The sequence below is a fragment of the Notechis scutatus genome, chromosome Z (assembly GCF_049901735.1).
Source record: "Notechis scutatus isolate UNSWTSFEM ecotype Mainland chromosome Z, rNotScu1.2, whole genome shotgun sequence".
In the NCBI taxonomy this organism is placed as follows: domain Eukaryota; kingdom Metazoa; phylum Chordata; class Lepidosauria; order Squamata; family Elapidae; genus Notechis; species Notechis scutatus.
This window is the reverse complement of record NC_142025.1, coordinates 24,893,506-24,916,046: the sequence shown is the minus strand read 5'-3', so window position 1 is coordinate 24,916,046 and position 22,541 is coordinate 24,893,506. Positions and strand designations below refer to the sequence as shown.

The 22,541-nt window shown below is 44.3% G+C and overlaps 1 protein-coding gene across 7 annotated transcripts in view; it reads left to right on the top strand.

Moving 5' to 3' along the window:
- The window catches only part of LRRC3B (leucine rich repeat containing 3B), a 134,684-nt gene that overhangs the window by 81,745 nt on the left and 30,398 nt on the right, over positions 1–22,541 (top strand). For 3 of the 7 annotated variants that reach the window (XM_087948113.1, XM_087948118.1, XM_087948112.1), the window contains exons 2-3: positions 813–971; positions 1,049–1,150. The exons of 2 other annotated variants lie outside the window; for them this stretch is intronic. The gene's annotated coding sequence lies outside the window, so the exon portion shown is untranslated. 2 more of the 7 variants (XM_087948114.1, XM_087948115.1) reach the window with 2 other exon arrangements.

Genomic DNA, 22,541 nt, shown 5'->3' with positions numbered 1-22,541 from the left:
ACGTGACATTCCTAGTGGCAATTACTTCTGCTGGAAGGATTTCAGAGCTGGCAGCTCTGTCGGTTAGGGAAGATCTCTATCTTCCACCCAGATAGGGTAGTTCTCAGATTAGATCCTACTTTGTGCCTAAGATCAATTCGTGGTTTCATAGCGCTCAGGAGCTTACCCTGCCTAATTTCTGTCCTAATCCTACTCACGCCTTGGAATGGGCGTGGCACTCTCTGGATGTTTGCTGACTATTGAAGATTTATATTCAACAAATGGCTGCTTTTCATAGAACAGAGGTGCTCTTTGTAGCATTTCAACTGGCCACCTTGGGTGGAAAGGTCACACCACCAACAGTGGGCAGATAGATTCATTCCTGCATCTCCAGAGCCTGTGAAACTAGGTCTCTTCCGGTGCCTTAGGGTGTGACTGTCCATTCTACAAGAAGCGCAGCTACGATGGCAGCCTGGGCCACACAGGCACCTATTGAAGAAATCTGCAGGGCTTCTATGTGGTCTTCACTCTCTCCCTTCACCCAACATTATCGGTTGGATGCATTCGCATCAGCAGATGCTGTGTTTGGCAGGCAGGTTCTGCAGAGTGTTCGTGGGCAAAGGAACGAGCAACACCAGACTTGAACCCTCCCACGGACAATCCAGCTTTGGTATGTCTCATGCTGGACTCTCGTAACCACAAAAAGACATTGGTCTTACCTGAATGTTCTTTCTCTTTTTGTGGTGAGAGTCCAGGCCCACCCTAAGTACATCTGGTCGGAGGCATGGGATGGTGGGAGCGATGATGTGTGTTTTTTCTTGTTATATATACAGAGACACGTCCAGTCTGTCAGTTTCTTTGCCGAAAGCTGGGGAGGAGCCAGCAACAGAGGCGGAGCTCAAACAGCTTAGATAGACTCAGTCCAATCAGCGAGGAAAAGAGTCACCCCATGCACTGGACACTCTCACCACAAAAAGAGAAAGAACATTCAGGTAAGACCAATGTTCCATTTATTAACCTTTTGAACATTTGGTTTCACTAATACAGATATTTTATCTGTGCTTTACAGCCCTCTCTAAGGGGTTAACAGAATTAGCATATTGCCCCCAACAATCTGGCACCTCATTTTACCAACCTCGGAAGAATGGAAGGCTGAGTCAATCTTGAGCTGGTGAGGATTTATTTATTTATTTATTTATTCATTCATTCATTCATTTATTTTGTCAAAGGCTTACAATAGAAATAAGAATAAGCATAAGTTTAAATACAAGAAATAGGAACTAATAATTGGAAACAATAGGACAGGGACGGTAGGCACGATTGTGCATGCCCCTTACAGACCTCTTAGGAATGGGGTGAGGTCGATAGAGGTTTGAGGGTAAAGGAGTAGGGGTTTGAGCAGGTGACAACAGAATCAGGTAGTGAGTTCCAGATATTGACCACTCTGTTGCTGAAATTGTACTTCCTGCAATCAAATTTGGAATGGTTTACATTAAGATTAAAACCTGGCGGTCAACAGAATTAGCCTGCAATACTGCCTTCTAACTATTTTATTTATTTGATTTGATTTGTCAATCGCTTACAAGATACAGATATAAGAATATAGTTTTGAATACATGAGATAGATACTTATAAGAAAAATAAAAAAAACAATAGGATGGGGACATTAGGCACGATTGGTGCGCTTATGCACGCCCCCTACTGACCTCTTAGGAAAGGGGTGAAGTCAATAGTAGACAGTCTAAGGTTAAAGTTTTTGGGGTTTGGGGAAGAAACCACAGAATCAGGTAGAGTATTCCAGACATTGATCACTCTTGCTGAAGTCGTATTTTCTGCAGTCAAGTTTGGTGTGGTTAACCTTGAGTTTGTATCTATTGTGTGCTCTTGTATTGTTATGATTGAAGCTGAAGTATTCATTTGCAGGTAGGACATTGCAATGTATGATTTTATATACTATATTTAGATCGGACCGGAGGCAGCATAGTTCTAGGTTTTCTAGGTCTAGAGTTTCAAGTCTGGTGGCATAAGGTATTCTGCAATGAGTAGACGAGTGGAGAACTCTTCTTGTGAAATATTTCTGGACTTTTTCAATTGTGTTAATATCAGATACATGATATGGTACATATCATGATATGCTACTGTGCCACCTTTGTTTTGTATTCTTATCTTGAGTTCAAGATAAGAGTACCAAACGTTTTTTTCTGTGATTTTTCTCGATATTATTTCTTCACATGTTTGTATTTTAGCAGTACTTCCTGGAATGTTCATGTGTTATATTAAGTTGCCATACTATTACAGTCATGGCAATATGACTCTCCAGTAAAAATTTATACATTTTAGCAATTGCATTTCATCATTTGAACATTGTAAAACTGAGTTTGAAATAGTATGTAATACAAATTGGTATTGGAATAATATAGAGATGAAACAGTGGAAAAATATATAGTTGAAAAGAATATAATTTACATCTTATAATCATAAAGAGAGTTTTTAATAAAATGATGTGACATATAACTTTGGCATATATTACTGAGAAATTGTCTAGAATGCATAAAAGGAATTCATATTTATGTTGAAAATGTGAACAAGAATATTTTCTCGGATTTGGTAGACAAAACTATAACATTTGATTCAAATACACACTGATTCAGAGGATTTTAACAGATACAAATGATGTAAGATGTTTTTCTTTTGGGATTGATGGACAAAGAGTTGTAAAATGTCATAGCACTTTGTTTTTAATATAATTATTACAGAGTGAGAGTATTGTAAAGTGGAAGAATTTGGCACAATGGAAGAATGATTGGTGAAGATGATGGGACATGCTGAGATGGCTAAATTGATTCCTTTGATGAGAGAAGAGACAAATATCTGTATTTATTGCTGACTGGAAACTCCTTGTGAACTTTTATATGAAACAAAAATGAACTTCTTTATATGAAACAAAAATGAACTTCAAATATTTACATTTTTGAAAATTAGACAGGACAGATTATAGAAAGAAGATAGTTATGTTCCACCCATAGAGCAGGGGTGTCAAACTTGCAATCCACGAGCCAGATGCATCACACACTGGCCATGCCCAACCCCAGTTTCCGGTTTAGCAAAGGGGGAAAAGGTTGCGATACGTCACATGATAACAATATGTCGTTGCGAGTTTGACAGCCCTGCCATAGAGTAACAGATAAATTTATAATTAGATGGACTCGCAACTGGCTGGCAAACCGTTCTCAACAAGTAGTCCTTAATGGGTCTAACTCTACATGGAGGGAAGTAAGCAGTGGGATGCTACAAGGTTCTGTCTTAGGCCCAGTACTCTTCAATATCTTCATTAACTTCATTAACAACTTAGATGAGGGAATAGAAGGGGAACTTACCAAGTTTGCAGATGATACTAAGCTGGCAGGAATAGCTAACACCCAAGAAGATAGGCTCAAGATTCAGATAGATCTTGACAGACTAGAACACTGGGCTGTATCTAACAAAATGAAATTCAATGTAGAGAAAAGTAAAGTCCTACACTTAGGCAAGAAAAACCAAAAGTACACATATAGACTGGGTGAAACCAGGCAAAGTAGCAGTAACTGTGAGAGAGATCTTGGAGTCTTCGTGGACAACCAGCTAAATATGAGCCAGCAGTGTGCAGCAGCAGCCAAAAAGTTAATGCAATACTAAGTTGTATTAACAGAGGGTTACAATCAAGATCAAGGGAAGTACTAATACCACTCTATAAAGCCTTAGTAAGACTACACCTAGAGTACTGCATCCAGTTTTGGTCACCACATTATAAAAAAGATGTTGAGACTCTTGAAAAAGTACAGAGAAGAGCAACCAGGATGATTAGGGGACTGGAGGCTAAAACATACAACTAATGGTTGCAGGAACCGGGCTTGGCTAGTCTAGTAAAGAGAAGGACCAGGGGAGACAATATTAGAGGGGCTGCCACAGGGTGGAAAGGGTCAAGCTATTTTCTAAAGCGCCTGTAGGCCAGACAAGGAATAATGGATGGAAACTGAACAAGGAGAGATTTAACCTGGAAATAAGGAGAAACTTTCTGACAGTGACAACAATCAACCAATGGAACACCATGCCCTCGGAAGTTGTGGGAGCGCCATCACTTCAGACTTTCAAGAAGAGATTGGACTGCCATTTGTCAGAAATGGTGTTGGGTCTCCCACTTGGGCAGGGGGTTGGACTAGATCACCTACAAGGTCCCTTCCAACTCTGATTATCTGTATCTGTTATGATTGTACTTTATAACTGTTATAGAGAAAAATGGAGGCTACTTCTTTGTATCTTTTTTTCCCTTCTATTTTTCTTTCATTTTCTTCTACTCTGCACTTTTAGCTTTCTCTTTGATTTCTTTTTTTTATATTAGCTTGTATTAGTTTCAATCTTCTTTTTTAAAAATCATATGGGATATGATTTTTCATGAGACGTTGCCAAAGTGAAAATGTATGTGAAAAGAACAAACTGCTGCTATATCCAAGCATAGAATCTTTTAAAAATTAACTAAATAAATCCTCAGATATGTAAATGCTTAGTACAGATACATTGATCCATCCTAAACTATGTAAAAAATCAGAAAAGAATACGTCTGTTAAACAGGAGAAAATACTATCTGAATTAGGGAATAGAAATTACAACTTCTGGCGTTTTTGATTGAAAGAACTGCTGGGATTATATGAACTGCTTAATGAAATTAAGTCCTCGACTTTCCTTCCAAATGAGTAAGATAGACAGATTCAGAAGTCTGCTGGAATGTGTGCCAATTATGCAGATTCAAGCAAGCCGAACAGAAATAATAATATAATTATCCTCATCCTCATGATATTTTGATGAAGTAGTACCTTTAGTATTTTTAGCCACTTTTTCTATAGCACGCACCTCTATCTAATCTGCTGGCTAGTGATACCATGTTTCTGGAACAATTTGTGCCACCAGACTGAACTAGGTTTCTTAGGCAATGGGTATTAATGTGGTTCTTGCCTCTAGAATTTACACCTTTTTCCACCATGCTGACTTATTATCAATAGACTTCCTCAGCCTAATTACAGTGACACTTTTTCTTGTATTTCCTATTTAGCACCTCTGATACCTGCTTCTCATTCATTACTCTTTCCAAATAATCTTACTGTATAAAACATATGCTTATTAGGGTAGGTTAGCAGTGCTGAAGTGTATAGCTCTTCTCTTAGTCTCCTTTATTTGTGGATTTATCTGTGTAGTACAAGAATAGAAGAGAGGAAAAAGAAGACAGTTAAGGTAATTCACTGCTTAGTTAGGGAGATTTGTCTCCAACTGTTTGTTATCTATTCTTTTTAACTCAGGCGATAAAATCTATTCCATCTCAGTTATATTTTTAGAATCTCAAATTTTCACTGGGTCCTCTATTCATAATTTAATGTCACTAAGCAATATATAGTGAATGTGAGGTTTATATAAGGATAAACAGAAAAGGAAAGAACTGGTATGTCTGAAATAGAAGGGATGAATATTTTTTTATTTTCCTCTTGCATGCTGTGGTGAATAAGTGATCACATTCTTGACAGTGAAGGGCTCAAACTAGAGCTCAGTATATAGCCAGAGCTATACTTGGGATGGCCACATGCTTCCTTTTTACCATCCCTTTTTATTTCCAGTCTTCCCTTCTATTTTTTCTCTTAATGAAAGGGTGGGAGCTAATATGTTTTTACAGAAGAATGGTTTTTATGGTGGATATCACCAGTAGGACAGTACCAATTTAGCAACAGGCAAATAGGTAAACATTGTTTCCTGTGACCTCATTCTGTTGCACTCTCTTTTCTCTTGGCAGGTGATCCCATGTCCAAAGAAAACACTGGGTTGCATCTACTCTCCCTCCCCAATACTATTTTTCAAGAATATCTGTAGGTGCTGTTCAGGCCCAGGGGCAGTCATATAAATAAAGATGATGCTGGAGGCTGGTATTTTGCTTTCCAGCATACTATATTTTAATTTTAAAAGTTGAATTAAGTATAAACTTAAATAAAGCATCAAGTGGGCAGTGAGCTTTTGAGTGATTGGGGAAATTGGCTTTGGTTCCCAACTATTAAAATTGTTTATTACAAATGGAAAAAAAATGTTGATAAGCAGGTAAAGAAAAACTGCATTGAATATATTTAATTGTAAATATGTATATATAGAAATAAAGTCGATGTTTTTTCTAAGCATAGATATGCTACATTTTATGGGAGATCTGCAATTTGCTACTGAGAGAATTGCAAACTCATGCAGAAAAAGTGACATGCCCTGTGTTAGGAATTAATAGTCACCTAACAGTTGGGTTGGAAATATATAAACCAGGATAGACATTCAATACTGTTTCTTTAAGGGAATGCAGTAATTGTAATTGGGTGTGGTTCCTCAAACGTCCATAAGATGGAGCCAGAAACCTGGGTTGTTAGTTCTGGTCTGTAGTTGTTAGTTGCTAGTTGGTCGATGTTCTGTTGTTTGCTGTTTTTGGTTCCTGCATTTTTCCCTATTGACTGTTGCTGATCGTCGTTCTTCTTGGATTACTGTGAGTCTATTTACTGAACTGTTTATGATACTGGACTTTGTTATTTTGGATTATCCCTGGACTGAAAACTGACTGCTTTAACTGTGTATGACTTGGACTGCTTGTTGGATTTTGCTTAACCATTTACGGGAAGTAAAACCTACATTTTACTATTCAGTGTATCTGTGTGCTGGTCGTGTGTTATTCAACATCACTCTCACTACGTTTCCCTGTGTGCACTCATTCTCCTAACAAGGAATTACCTCAACACCCTGAATTAAAAGACAATTGGAATATCTCTTCACTACTTCGAGAACATGTTGGAAAGATTTCCATTCCAGCTTGCCACAAGAAGATTGTTTGATTTCTTTTTCTTCTTTAATTTTTGTAATTGCATTTTTTTTTCAGAAGCTATTATATTGCAAACATATGGACAATAAAACCAAAGAGAATGGAATTCATTATATAAAACATATAGTCGAGTTGATAAAACTATATAAATCGATGTATGACAATCTCATGAAAAAAAAACCTACAGTTGATAATAAGAAAAAAGGCTGATTTTAAAAAGATTTGCTGCAAGCAAAAGCTATGGTTTCTAATCTCTATCTTCCATATAAGTTAAGCAGTGATACACAAAATTGAAACTTCAGTTTAGGGTAACATCATCTGGATTTGTTAATGCAAAATGAAAGCTAATTTAATTCTGTAAGGTTTTAAAATGTAATAAATTTGAGCTCCTATTTACAGGTAGTCCTTGACTTACAAACATATTTGACCCCAAATTTCTATTGCTTAGCAAGACGATTGTTAACTGAGTTTGCCCCATTTCTCCAGCATGCCTTTGGAATAATCCACACATATGGGTTGAGACTGAGTCATCAATCTTTGCCACACCTCTTCCTGTCAGGGCAGGAAGTCCCCTAGTCATGACTCAGTCTTGGCCCTGTAGAGACGTGGCAAAGGTTGGCTCCAACAATTCAGCAGAAAGCAGCAGTTTAAATGTAGATTCTCCCAAAGGTTTGCAAAAACTCCCTCAAAGTATCTAAAACGTAGCAATTAAAAGCCCAGGCAGTCAAGGGAGAGCCCCAAAACGATCCCCCAACCTGGGGGGGTGCTGAAGCCGCGATTGCCCCCAGCATATCGTGGAGCTCCCAGGCTTAACCAGGTAGCTCCACAGCAGCCGCTTTTGTTTTCAAGGTCTCCAGCTGATTTTTGGGGCAGACGGTGGCCATTTTGGCCATGTGGTGAGTTGTGCAGGCTATCCAGGAGACTGTTAGGGCCGCCACTGCCACAGCCCAGGAAAGGCTTCCAGGACTGGAATTCCCCTTGGAGAAGCAGGATTGAGAGAGCTCTCCTCCTTGGAAACTGTGCAATAGCAGCATGGCTGACCAAGACAGCATGGGGCCCATGAGAAGCGATCCAAGCAAGAGTCCCAGGAAGGCCAGAACTGCAAGTAAGGAAGCTGTTAACAAGATAAAGGTGAAGGCTTTTTATTTCAGAAAGCCCACAAGGGCAGAAGAAAGGAGGCAAAGAGCATTGGAAAAGCAGTTCTCTAGAACTCTGAAGCAAGTTGACCAGGAGAGGTATTCTTCCTCCCTCCAGCCAAGGCCTGTTAGTCCTTCCCCTCAGCAGCCATTAGCACAGGGCTTGCCTGCAGTTTCCGGGTCTTGGTCACTAGAGGGAGATAGGGAGCAGGAATTTATCCCTCCTGCTGAGGAAATCCAAACTCAGAGATTTCCTTTTGATTGCATGCTTTCTCGTCCTGCAGATTTGCAGATCAGAGACAAGATTGAAACACCTGAGGACACTTTTACTCCAACTACAGTGGGGATGCACTCAGCAGATAGGGTGGCCCCAGAATTATCAGAGGATTTTAAGGCCCTTATTGCTCAGGCCATTTCTCATGGGGTAGGTTCCACCCTGAGGGAGAGGAGCCATTCTTCTTATTTGGAGAGGCCTTAAATCGCTTCATAGTCGAGAATAAAGACAAGACAGGTGTTCTTCTCTCTTACCAAGAGCGCTGATAGCAGGGCTTCTCCCTACAACCGTAGACAGCCATTTCGTTCCTCAGACTCAGGCCAGGAATTCTCACAATTCCAAAGGTCCTACCAGCCCAGATCAGATCGACCCGCAGATCTAGCGGGATTTCAAGATAGAAACAAACAACAGTTTCAACCTAAATGGCCCTTTCGTGGCACAGGAGGTCATCCCTATCGTCGATCCAAATGAATGCTGGACCTTCCTCCAATCAGTGGCTGTCTGGCCCTATTTGCAGACTGATGGGAGACCGTCACATCTGAATCCTGGGTCCTGAAAACAGTGCGTTCTCCCATGAGCTGTTCAGAGCATCCAGTGATGGGAAGGTGCTTCAGTCCCTTCTAGGAAGGCTGGGCTTAAACTTGAGGAAGCTCCTCCTCCTCCACAAGACTCCTCCTTAGCGTCCCCAATTTTTGCTCAGCCTTTCTTCAGACAGGTTGTGTTATTTTTTTCCTGGTCGGAACAGAACACTGGCGATTTAGCTGATTTAGCTGATTTATTTCTCAGGTCAGGTAAAACCATAGTTTCTGTCACCAACTACCCCCACCACCCCTGGGAACCTCCAAAAGTCATTTCGCTCATTTTTTTACAAGCGTTCCAGCTTCCCGAGGCTAAAGCGTCATAAATGCGGAGACTTATCTTTCCAATCTGCCCTGAGGCTAAAAGCCTCTCGTTTCAGAGACGCTGCCTTAAACTTCTAAACAAGTAGGGTTATCTCTACGATCTCCCAGCCGGTTGAATAAATGCTCTGTCCCTTCGAGGTTTGAAGCCTCAATTAAAAAGTGCAGCCTTTTTTCCTTTTATCGAGGCTCGAAGCCCCAATTTAAACAATACAGCCTTTTTTCCTTTTATTACGAGGCTTTCCTCACAGAACACCTCAGGGCAGGGAATTAGCCTCTGCGCCTTCCCGCTGAGCGGTTTTGCTTTCAGCAGGTCGGGCGGTGATAGCTGTTTTCATTTTCATTCTGCCACGAGGCGGCCGCCATTTTAAAGGCTGCATGGTTAAATTTGCTAAGTAATTGTTACTGTCTGTGAGTCAAGTTACCCAACAAGGTTTCCCTTCTTGGGGACCTGGGAAGGGGTGTCCCTACCACCAGTCCACTGGATGATAGAGGACTAGAACGGCTGGATTCCACAGGCAATAAGTGCAGCTAAACTGATCTAATTATCAGTTACAGACCTCTGTGCTCTCATATAGGTGCCGGGTCTGGAGGGGGGTATTCTGGTCTCCATATTTGATATTACAAGTATTTTATTTAAAAGTTGACTTGATTGACTTAAATTCTACAAATCTTTAAGTTATATGTGTGTGTGCGTATGTGTGTGTGCACGCACACATGTGTATATGTAGGTAGGTAGGTAGATAGATAGATAACAAAGCAAAACAGAACAAGGAGACAACATTTGCTAAAGGCATTGCGGAACTATTTATTCCGGGATCCCCTGCCCCTTAAGGGAGCAGGCCACCTAATTTCATAGCCTGTTTACATTGCTAATCTATCAAAGGCATTACCATGGCCAGCAGCTACAACTCCAGATCTAGACTAACTGCTAAAAATAGAGATAAGTCCACGGAACCCAAAAAGACCTCTAAGGCAGCAGAGAAAGATGCACACAGATGCCATCAAGCATTAGAAAGGCAGGTGGAAAAACGTACATGAGCAGCTGCACAGCCCACCTCTTCATTACTCATCATACCCTCTACCTCACAGGCCCAGAACCCTCCAACCACCCTCTGGATTTATCCAGAAGAAGAAGCATATCGATACAACCTCCCCAGGAGGCTCTTTCTAGCATTCTCTCCCCAAGGAGGGCCCCAGAGGCAACATTCACGCCAACTGCAGTTGGCATCAGACAAGAGGAGGAACTTCCGGAGGAAATCCCTGCCAACATGAGGGCGTGGATGGAGCTAGCTATCCAGAAGGGCATATCAGCAGGCGTCCAGCAGGCTATTCAGGCAGGACGAACACACTAAGCTTTGGTTTGCGGATCTCTTTCTGAACGATCTCTGGGCATCACGGATCCACATCTTCATCAGGTACCCCCTCCCGCAGAACTAACGTTGCCCACTGTCAGAGACCCTCAGTACACACAGGATATGGGAGATCAAGGGGATCCAATGGATCAAATGGAGGAGGGGTCGGTACACACCGTTGACCAGGTATTGTCAGAGGTGTATCCGCTAGAAAGGGGGATGTCTGATGATGAAGGCCTCTCACCTGACCTCCCTGTATTTACAGGACTATTCCACCCACAATTATTTAAATCCCTGCTGTTTAAAGCCAAGAACACCGCACGGCTGGATAATGCGGTTACCCTTCCCCCACCAAATACTCCAGGGGAAGCAGAGGACCTCATATTCTCTCAACCAGTCACTGAGGCAGAAGTTATCCCTGTGCCACACATATTTTCCAATTTAGTGCAAAAACAATGGGCTGCAGCAGCCTCATATCCCGCTCCCACAGGACATGATTAAAAAATACTATAATTTGGCACCTGAGTTCTCTAAATTTCTAAACACTCCGGAAGTGGACGAGCCTATCATTGCATTTGCATCTTCCTCAGCCATCCCAAGTGAAGCTGAAGAGGCTCTCAAGCCTGAGCAAAAGAGGGCAGAACTAGCCCTCTGCAGGGCACACGTCTTGGATGCATGGGCCATCCGAATGGCCACAGACGCCTCCTTTTTCACCAGATCATCTCTCAGGTGGCCCCGCCACCTGAGGGATACCATTCCAGCCTCAAACAAGAGCACATCAAGATGTGGCTAAATTAATCGCCGCTGCAGAGTTTTCGGCAGACGCTACCTTCAATGCAGTTAAATTTTCCTCTAGGGCCATTGCTTCCTAAATTGCGGCTAGAAGGTTACTTTGGCTCAGGCATTGGCAGGCAGTGGTGGCTTGCCTCAGTTCCCATCTCTGAGAACAAACTATTTGGCAGTGCGCTTGAACCCCTCCTAATTGAAACCAGAACCAAAAAGAAAATTCTTCCCTCTCTTTTTCGTCGATTAGAGTCCAGATCACCACAGCCCTCTCGTAGGGGTTCCTTTCGCCCCTTCTACTAACCCTACTATCCAAGATTTCAAAGACAGGCTGGATTAAGACAACAGACAGATAGAATTGAACCTGGTGACAGATATAGAAGGGGACTCCATCCTAGGAGACAATTTTGAGGAACAGGATCTAGGCCCTTCCGCAGGTCCAAATAACGACCAGAACGAGATTCCCATTGGCGGTCGCCTAAAAATGTTTGCCGACCAATGGGACTCCTCTACCATTGAGGCATGGGTCAGGAACACAGTACGATTTGGTCTGGCACTGGAGATCAGCTCCATCCCCCTGGATTTTTTTATGAAGTCCCCAATTTCCAGGGATGCAGAAAAAAGGTTTCTCATGGACACAGCCATAGCACATCTACTAGAGATCCGGGCCATACAACCCGTCCCTTCTAATCAAGAAGGTCTTGATTTTTATTTGCACCTCTTCATGGTCCCTAAAAAAATTTTTTTGGGGGAAGGAGGGCAATCCTGGACTTAAAATGTCTAAACTAATATTAAGTTTACCGAAAATTTAAAATGACCACTCTCCAATCCATCTTACTCAGCATCAGAAAAAATGATGTCCTTACCTCCATAGACCTCACGGAAGCTTACTTATATATCCTAATTAGGCCCTCACATTTCAAATTCCTTCATTTCTGTTACAACAATGTCCATTACGAATATATTGCTCTCCCATTTAGCCTAGCTTCAGTTCCCAGAACTTTTACAAAGGTTTTGGCTGCCTTGGCAAGCATCATTCAGAGATAGGTCCATCCGACTTCAATGCTACTTGAATGACATTCTTATTCTGACATCTTCCATCAATCAAGTAAATTCGAACACTCAAACTACACTTGTAACCCTACAACAACATGGGCTCTCAATCAATTGGTCAAAAAGTCATTTAACACCCTCTACTAGACTCATTCACCTTGGCACCATCATTGACACCCTGGAAGGCAAAGTTTTCCTCTCCCCTGAGAGACAAGAAATCATTAGAGATTTGGCTCAACAGATCAGAACTCTCAGGAAAGTACAACTATGTCTCCTTTCTAAATTGCTCGGAAAAATGATTTGTATTTCTATTATCTCTTGGGCCCGATTCCATGCAAGAACCCTGCAATGGTTCCTGTATGGACCAACGTGCCGGGAGAGACGACGCCAGGACTCATGTAAAAGTTCCATCAACTGTTCTCAGGTCTCTGCGATGGTGGACACGACCCAAAATCAACAAGGGATGCCCTTTCAAGGATCCACACAGGTCGTTTGTTACACAGATGGCAGTCTAGTGGGATTTGGGCCCCACTTCCAATCATATACAGCGCAAGGCCTTTGGACGGATTCAGAGAAGGCACACAATATCAACTGGCTAGAACTGAGAGCGGTGTACTTGGCACTCCGACAATTCCTCCCGCATCTCCATTGCAAAATGTGCTCGTCTTAACAGACAACATAACTACAAAGGCCCATATCAACAAACAAGGGGGCACTCATTCCAATCTACTAATGAGGGAAGCAGAAAGACTATTCCTGTGGGCCGAAATCCATCTTCTCTCTCTAAAGGTGGAACACATATCTGGAGTAGCGAATGTACAAGCGGATTGGCTGAGCAGAGCCACATTAGACCAATCAGAGTGGTGTCTGAACCCCAAGATCTTTCTGGAGGCTACTCAGAGGTTGGGCCAACCGATAGTCGACCTGTTTGCCTCCCCACTCAATGCACAGCTTCCCCGATTCATTTCTCGTTACCCATCGCAGGGAGCGGAGGACATGAACACCCTCAGATGTCACTGCCCCACCAGACTGCTATACACCTTTCTTCCCCTCCCTGTGATCCCCAAATTGATTCAGAAGTTGCTGGAAGAAAAAGCGGACCTGCGATTAGTGGCTCCTTATTGGCCAAGGCGAGCATGGTTCACGGACCTGAAGGACCTCTCAACGGTACCACCATGGAGGATCCCATCATCGGTCGTATCGCTGTCTCAAGGCCCAGTGCTATACCCGGACCCCCAGTGGCTAAACTTAGCCGTATGGAAATTGAACATCTGAGAGATGAACACCTGAACATATGAGTTGAACATCTGAGAGATGAACACCTTTCTACTCAAGTTATTCACACTATTCAGTCGGCTCAACGTCCTTTGATGAACCGAAACTATGAGGCCACCTGGTCTAGCTTCTGCCATTGGCGTCAGATAGTTCAGATCAACCCCACTTCCCCATCAGCACAGTTATTAGAATTTTTACAGGAGGGCCTAAACAAAGGGTTATCACCCAATACTCTGTGGAGACAGGTGGTGGCCCCGGCTTCGGTCATATCTTGGGATGATCTTACCTCCATATCTCATCACCCTCGCATTTGCAGTTTTCTGCGTGGTGCCAAGAGCTTGAGGCCTCCCGTAGTGCACCGATATCCAACTTGGGACTTAAATAAGGTACTATTGGCCCTTACAACAGGTCCCTTTGAGCCACTAAGGACCAGGATGCTTCGATTTCTAACCTATAAAGTAGTTTTCCTGATAGCAATTACATCTGCCCGAAGAATCTCCAAACTAGCTGCATTATTGGTGCGCAAAGACCTCTGCATTTTCCATTCTGACAGAGTGGTTCTCAGACAAGATCCCTCCTTCATTCCAAAAGTTAATTTGGCATTCTATAGAGCTCAAGAGCTGGTGCTCCCAAATTTTTGCTCACGTCCATCACACAGGCTCGAACACCAATGGCACCACTTGGACGTAAGAAGGGCCTTACGCATCTACATAGAGCACATGGTGCCCTCCAGAAAGACAGAAGCCCTCTTCGTGTCCTTTCAGCCTAACACCCTGGGGCGCAAGTTTCACCCTCTACCATAGGTAGATGGCTAAGGGCCACCATCGCTAAGTCGTATGACTCTCACTCGATTCCAGTGCCCCAAGGCATTACTGCTCACTCCACCAGGAGTGCAGCCACCCAAGCTACAATAGAGGAAATTTGCCTAGCTGCAACCTGGGCTTCTCCATCTCTGTTTATTAGAAATTATAAAACTGACGTATTTGCTTCTGCTGAGGCTTCATTTGGTAGGCGAGTTTTGCAGCGAGTTATTTCAGAGACAGTTAGGTCTGCAACCCAGACGGAGTCCCTCCCTTAGGACAGTGCCAAGCTTTGGTATGTCCCATCACTGAATGCTCTGAACAGCTCATGGGAGAAAGGGCGTTGGTACTTACCTGATACGCCCGTTCTCTGTGAGCTGTGAAGAGCATCCAGCCCCACCCTTTTATTCCGTCTGGTAGAGGGTCTGTTCCAGCCAGGGTTATTACATAGGCTTAAGCTTATAAGGTATCAATACCTTGGCTTCGCAAAACTGTGGACGCTAAGGAGGAGTCTCGTGGAGAAGGAGCATCCTCAAGTTTAAGCCCAGCCTTCCTAGAAGGGACTGAAGCACCTTCCCATCACTGGATGCTCTTCACAGCTCACAGAGAATGGGTGTATCAGGTAAGTACCAATGCCCTATTAGGTCTCACCCAGGATTTTCTGTCCACTCCTCTAAGGACCTTTACCCATTGCCCAACCTCCAGGAATCATGTAAGGAGAAAGCTCATGGACACAGTGGTCCAGCATTTGCTGGATATCCAGGCCATCGAGCCAGTACCAGAGGGGGCATGGATTTTACTCCATTCTATTTGTAGTTCTCAAGTCCTCGGGGGTGGAGAACGATCCTGGATCTCAAAAAGCTCGATGCTCATTTAGAATACACGAGATTCAAAATGCAATCTCTGCAGTCCATCTTGGAGAGCATAAGGGGGGTTGATCTCCTAACATTCATCGATCTGACAGAGGCTTACTATACTTTCACATCCCCATCTACCCCTCCCATCTGAGGTTTCTCAAGTTCTATTATGTGGGGGGCCATTATCAATACAAGGGCATGCCATTTGGACTCTCATCGGCCCCCAGGACCTTCACAAAAGTGCTGGCAGCACTGGCCGCACACCTCAGAACAATCCCGGTGCACGTCCAGTGCTTTCTCCCATGAGCATCCAGTAGTGGGGAGGTGCTTCAGTCTCTGCATGTCTAGGCTGGGCTTGATTTCTGGAACACTCCTCCACCTCCACGGGACTCCTCCCCAGCGTTCCCCAGTTTTGGCTCAGCCTTGTGAGGGATAGGCAGTGCTTGTGATTCTTCCTTGGCCGAAACAGGAAAATTCCTTTTTACTAGCAGGTTTGAAAATTGACCAGTTTGTCTTTAGGACTCTTTAGCCTTCTAATTTCATTACGATCTCTCAACATTGGCTCTTTAACATCAGGCAGTTAGAGATTGCTTGCATTATAGGGAAGCACTGATTCGCGCCCTGAAGCGGTGGGAGGCTTCGGCATTACTCCGTGCCCCTTCCCCACAACCGCTCTTTCTACCCCTGCCATTCCGATAGATAGCCGCAGAGTTTATTACATCTGAACAGCGGGGTGAGCTTTTTTGCTCACAACAGAGTCGTATCGCTCTCCTTCCCCCCTCTGAACGCTGCCTGGGGGTGGAAGATATAAACGCTTAATTCCTTCCACCCTTTCCTGCCGTTTAGCCTTATAGGAGAAGCCCTCGGAGGCTACTCCTCCACGCGACGGGAGTTTGCTGCTGGGGAGCGCACCAAAAAGGTTAATGGCTGGAGGCCATTTTTTTGTTTTTTTACAAAGACCTCATGGCTACACTGACTGTATTTCATTTCGTTCTGTGTGAGGTACTTTCTTTCCCAAGCAGAGGTTTCTCTTTAGGAACACTTGGGATCATTACACCCTCCTCTTTTTTTTACTACATTCGAGGCTACCTGTACATTTAAATTGTTAGCTTAACCCTCACAGCCCAATCAACCCAGCGGCACAACAGCAAGCACCTAGGCCTGTGTCCGCCTGTGCAGAGAAGCTGTTGAAGGCCTCTACCTTCATCAACTTGGGCCTTTAGGCGTTCTCAATTTGGCTGTTTGGATTTTCAATAATTTTAGCTTTGTGCTATTTATTTGATATCTATCTATCTATCTATCTATCTATCTATCTACATATACATATATATATATAGCTATATATATAGCTATATATATATATATATATATATATATATATATATATATATATATATATATATATATATATATATATGTTAAGTGATTTAATAATAATAGTAGTAGTAATAATAATAATAATCATCATCATCATAATCTATTCAGTATAATATTTTAATATCAATAAAATATTATTACTAAGACACAACTCATTATAGATAAGTATTAAAAAGTGGGGGGAATAAAACATCATCAGGGCAACCGGTCTGTTCTTAGATCAGGGCCTTCACAGTATTGCATTGAATAAAGAGTGTACTGTAATTCCTTCAATTGAAAAGGCAAGTGGTAGTAGCTCTCAGACCTCAACCTTGAAGGTCAAAGCCAAATCTCAGCACAAACCTAAGCAGACTAAAGGGAATTCTAAAGCTTCAGAAAAGGATGCCAACAGGTGCCATAAAGCATTAGAAAAGCAGATAGATAAGTGCACACGGGAGGTGCACAGGGCCTCACAGGACTTTCCACCCCCCAGTCCAGGTCCGTCTACCTCTTCCCACCCTCCTCCTCCCCTAGATTTCTTCCTCTCATCCAGGCGCAGTTTGGCTCCCCAGAGCCAACAGGCCCAGTTACCTGGAACCGTGCGAAGGGCTCCCAAAGCTACATTCACTCCAATGGCTGCCGGTCTTAGACAGGACGACATTCTTCCAGAGAAAGTTCCAGAGAGGATGAAGGCCTGGATGGAGCTGGCAATCCACCAGGGAATCGCAGCAGGTCTTCAACACGCAGTTTGACCAGGGAACATCCTGCAACCGCTGATTATGATTCCCAGTCGCTGAGGTCATTGACCAGGTTGGAGCAACAGTATACCCAGGTACATTTACAAGGGGAAGTCCCTCTCCAAGGGCCGACTGAGGAGGAGAAGGTGGAGGAAGAAGTGGCTCAAATTGATCAAATGGAACAGATTGAATCAGGATCAATACATGACAGTGAGCCCCTGTCGGAAGTGGACCCCTTAGAAAGGGGGATGTCTGAGAATGAGGGCCTTGTTTCCGATCAACCTGTATTTACAGGCTTATTCCGCCCACAACTTTTCAGATCACTTTGTTTAAGGCAAAAAACATTGCGCGCCTGAAAAAGTCGACCCCTTCTACCACTCCAATTCCTTCAGAAGAGGGACCAGAAGATCTAATTTGCAACCAACCAGATGTGGCAGATGTGATCCCAGTTCCTCACGTTTTCGGACCTGGTACAGAAACAGTGGGCGTCTGCTGCGGCATACCCGGCCCCCACTGGATATGACAGGAAATATTTCAATTTGGCCCCTGATTTCTCAAAATTGTTGAATACTCCCAAGGTTGACGAACATATAGTGGGATTAGCGGCCTCTTCCATTCCCAATGAAGCGCTGGAGGCATTAAAGCTGGAGGAAAAACGAGCCGAGCTAGCCCTACGCTGGGCCCATCAGTCTGACACGTGGGCCATCAGAGCAGCCACGGCAACCACCTTCTTTACCCGTTCTTCTCTCAGATGGCTCCGCCTCTTATGGAAGCATGTCCCTAATTCCAACATTAGAGCGCACCAAGATATTGCTAAACTTATAGCAGCTGCTGAATTCTCAGCTAACGCAACTTATGCGGTCAAGTTTTCAGCCAGAGCCATTACTTCACATGTCACAGCACGATGCTTACTATGGTTAAAACATTGGCAAGCGGACATTTAAGCACAAATGCAAGCTGGTTTCATCTCCTATTGTGGGAGACAGACTTTTTGGCCCTGCCCTCGACCCGCTGCTAATCGAAACCCGAAACAAAAAGAAAATTCTACCTTCCCTTTTTCAGAAGTCAGATTCTAGAAACCTTCGGTCCTTTCAGAGGGGATCCTTTTGGCACTTTTATCAGGGATCCTTCTCACCCAGATACCAGAGACCCCCATCATTCAGACCAGGGCAGCAGCCGGACAAGTCTGACTTTGGGGATAGGAGCAGAAGGGGTGGCCAATCCAAGAGATCCTTTCGAGGAGCAGGAAACAGGTCTTTCCAGCATCCAAGATAACTCCCTGGACCTGGCTCCCATTGGCGGACACCTTAAATTATTCACAGACCAATGGGACTCCTCAATGTCTGATTCCTGGGTCAGAGACACGATCAGATTTGGCCTTGCACTGGAGTTTCAATCCACTCCCCCAGACTTTTTTCATTTCATGCCCTCTTTCCAGAGATCCGGTTAATCTTATGGAAACAGCTATCCAACATCTATTGGACATACGAGCCATCCAACCAGTAGCTACCAACCAACAAGGACTGGGTTTCTATTCACATATTTTTGTTGTTCCCAAAAGTTTGGGGGGGTGGAGAGTAATATTGGATCTGAAACGTCTCAACCGTTTCTTAGTATATCGCAAGTTTAAAATGCACACTCTGTAATCTATCTTACTTGGCATCAGAAAGGTTGACGTCCTTATGTCTATAGATCTGATGGAGGCGTACCTACATATTGCTATTCGGCCTTCGCACTATAAATTTCTGAGATTCTGTTATAATAACCACCATTTCGAATATGTGGCCCTTCCTTTCGGACTAGCTTCTGCCCCTAGGACCTTCACAAAGGTTCTTGCAGCTCTAGCTGCTCATCTCCGTGATACCCCTGTACGACTCCAGTGTTACCTTGATGATATCTTAATTTTGTTATCTTCCAATCACCAAGCAGTCAGAGATACTCAGAACACATTACAACCCCTACAATGCGGGTTCTCAATAAATTAGAAAAAGAGTCATTTAACATCATCGACTCGGTTAATCCATCTGGGGGCAGTCATAGATAAGGTGGAAGGCAAAGTTTTCCTGTCACCAGATAGACAAAACAGCATTCAGCAATTAGTTAAGGAGATCAGGGGTCTTAAGAGGCTGAACTATCAAAATTGTTAGGCAAGATGATCTCATATATATCTATCATTCCTTGGGCCCGGCGCCACACTAGATCCCTCCAGTGGTTCCTGCTCCCATACCAGCGCTCCGGCCAAAGCAACTCCAAATACAAGGTCAAGGTACCATCAAAGGTCCTCATATCTCTCCACCGGTGGACCGGACCAGTCATCAAACAGAGGTTGCCTCTCCAAAGAGCCACACAGACTCATCATCACCTCTGATGCCAGCCTGTTTGGATGGGGAGCTCACTTTCAATTGCTCACAGCCCAAGGCTGCTGGTCCGCCATAGAAAAGTCATGCAGCATAAACTGGCTGGAGCTTCGAGCAGTACACCTGGCTCTCCCCAGCTTCCTTCCACAGGTATGCAATCAACACATACTAATATTGACCGACAACGTAACAGCCAAAGCTCACATAAACAAACGGGGGCACACAGTCGAAACACCTCATGCAGGAAGCAGAGTGCTTGTGTCGTTGGGTGGAGAGCAACCTACTTTCCATCAGAGCAGAACACATTTCGGGCCTGTCAAATACACAGGCAGACTGGCTAAGCAGGGCCACGATAGATCAATCAGAGTGGTGCCTCCATCCAACCCTATTTCAAGAGGCGGTCAGGAGATTCGGGCAGCCGGTGGTAGACTTCTTCGCTTCCCCCTTTAATTCTCAGCTCCCCAGATTCATTTCCAAGTACCCCTTGCAAGGAGCGGAGAACTTCAAGGCGCTCTGCTGCCATTGGCCCCAGGGTCTTCTGTACGCATTCCCACCACTTCCTCTGATCCCCAAGGTCATGCAGAAGCTGCTGGATGAGAGGGCGGAGCTGATGCTAATAGCTCCCTTACTGGCCCAGACGGCCGTGGTTTGCAGACCTCTGCAGTCTATTCTTATCAACACCATGGAGAATTCCGCCAGACAGGGTTTTGCTAACCCAGGGACCCCCTTCACCATCTGGACCCTCAATGGTTGCACCTGACCGTCTGGAAGTTGAGCGGAGACATCTGAAGAGCAAAAAGTTTTCCAACAGAGTTATCACCACCATTCAAGCTGCCAGATGCCCCTCAACAACCCACATTTACAATGCCACATGGTCCAGTTTCTGCAAATGGTGTACTAAGTCTCAAACTGATCCCATCTATCCATCAGTGGCTCAAATCCTAGAGTTTCTACAAGAGGAGCTTGACAAGGGATTATCACCTAATACATTGAAAAGGCAGGTGGCGGCCTTGGCATCAGTTGTCACTTCTGAGGGTCTACTGTCTCTTTCTCATACAGAGTTTCCTTCAAGGAGCCACAAATTTACACCCACCAGCAGTTCACCGTTATCCCACTTGGGATCTTAACAAGGTCCTCGTTGCACTCACTAAGTACCCTTTCGAACCCTTGAAATCGTCAAGTCTCCAATTTCTAACGTATAAAGTAGTTTTCCTTGTAGCGATCACTTCTGCTCATCGTATTTTGGAACTGGCAGCTTTGTCAATTAGAAAAGACCTTTGTGTCTTCCATTCTGACTGGGTGGTCCTTCGTCCTGATCCTACGTTTATACCCAAAATTAATTCGGCTTTTCACAGGGCACGAGAGCTGATACTTCCTAACTTTTGTCCCAGGCCATCTCAGAGGTTGGAACTACAATGGCATCGGCTTGATGTGAGGCGAGCATTGCGAATATATATTCACTGCACAGTGACTTTCAGAAAAATGGAAGCTTTATTTGTGTCTTTTCAACCAAACACTCAGGGATGCAAGGTCTCATCTTCCACAATAGGCCATTGGCTATGGGCTGTGATAGTGAAAACGTATCAGATTCAATCACTACAGGTCCCCAGGGGCATAACAGCTCATTCAACAAGGAGCGCTGCAACATCGGCAGCATGGGCCACGCAGGCACCAATAACTGAAATTTGTCGAGCCGCAACCTGGGCCTCTCTATCGCCCTTCATTAGGCATTATAAAATCGATGTGTTTGCATCCGCTGAGGCCTCCTTTGGCAGAAGAGTTCTGCAACGGGTCCACAGGGACCAGGAGGGGATTCCAAGCCAGACGGAGTCCCTTCCATAGGACAGGCCAAGCTTTGGTATGTCCCACTACTGGATGCTCTGAACAGATCATGGGAGAAAGGGCGTTGGTACCTACCTGATACACCCGTTCTCTTTGAGCTGTGAAGAGCCATCCAGCCCCACCTTTTTTCCATCTGGTGGGGTCCCGTTTCGGTCAACGAATCGTTAAGGCGTTGAGGGTGAGGGAGTTTATTCTCTCGTCTTCGCCAAAACTGGGGAATTCTGGGAAGGAGTCCCGTGGAGGAGGAGGAGCGTTCCAGAAATTAAGCCCAGCCTAGACGTGCAGAGACTGAAGCACTTCCCCACTACTGGATGCTCTTCACAGCTCAAAGAGAACGGGCGGATCAGGTAAGTACCAACGCCCTATCTGGACAACATCCTAATCCAGTCCAATTCCAGCCACAAGCCAAATCAGACCTGATTTACACAATCCAGGTCCTACAGGACCACGGATTTTCAATCAGTTTCCAGAAAAGCCAGCTAACATCCTCCACCTGCCTCCTTCATCTGGGTGCGGTGATAGACACAAAGCTCTGTGAGGTATATTTGTCCCAGGAGCATCAGGACAGCATCAGGTCCTTAATTACCCAGGTCACAGCAGAGCGAGCAGTTCCCCTGGCAGTGCTTTCCCAGATTCTGGAAAATTAATCTCATGCATAGCCATAGTACCATGGGCCTGATTGCACACCAGGCCTCTCCAATGGTTCCTCCTACCGTTTCAAAGAGCAGGCACCAGCACCTCCAACGTCAGGGTCCAACTCCAGTTAGATATTCTCAGATCTCTCAGGTGGTGGGTTTCCCCAGCGATCACCAAACAGTCCCTATTCAAAGAACCCAATTGCATTACTGTCACTTCAGATGCAAGTCTGTTGGGATGGGGGGGGCATCTACAGTCCCAGATTGCGCAGGGTCAGTGGTCCACAGCGGACCTTCAACACAACATAAACTGGTTAGAACTGAGAGCCATTCAC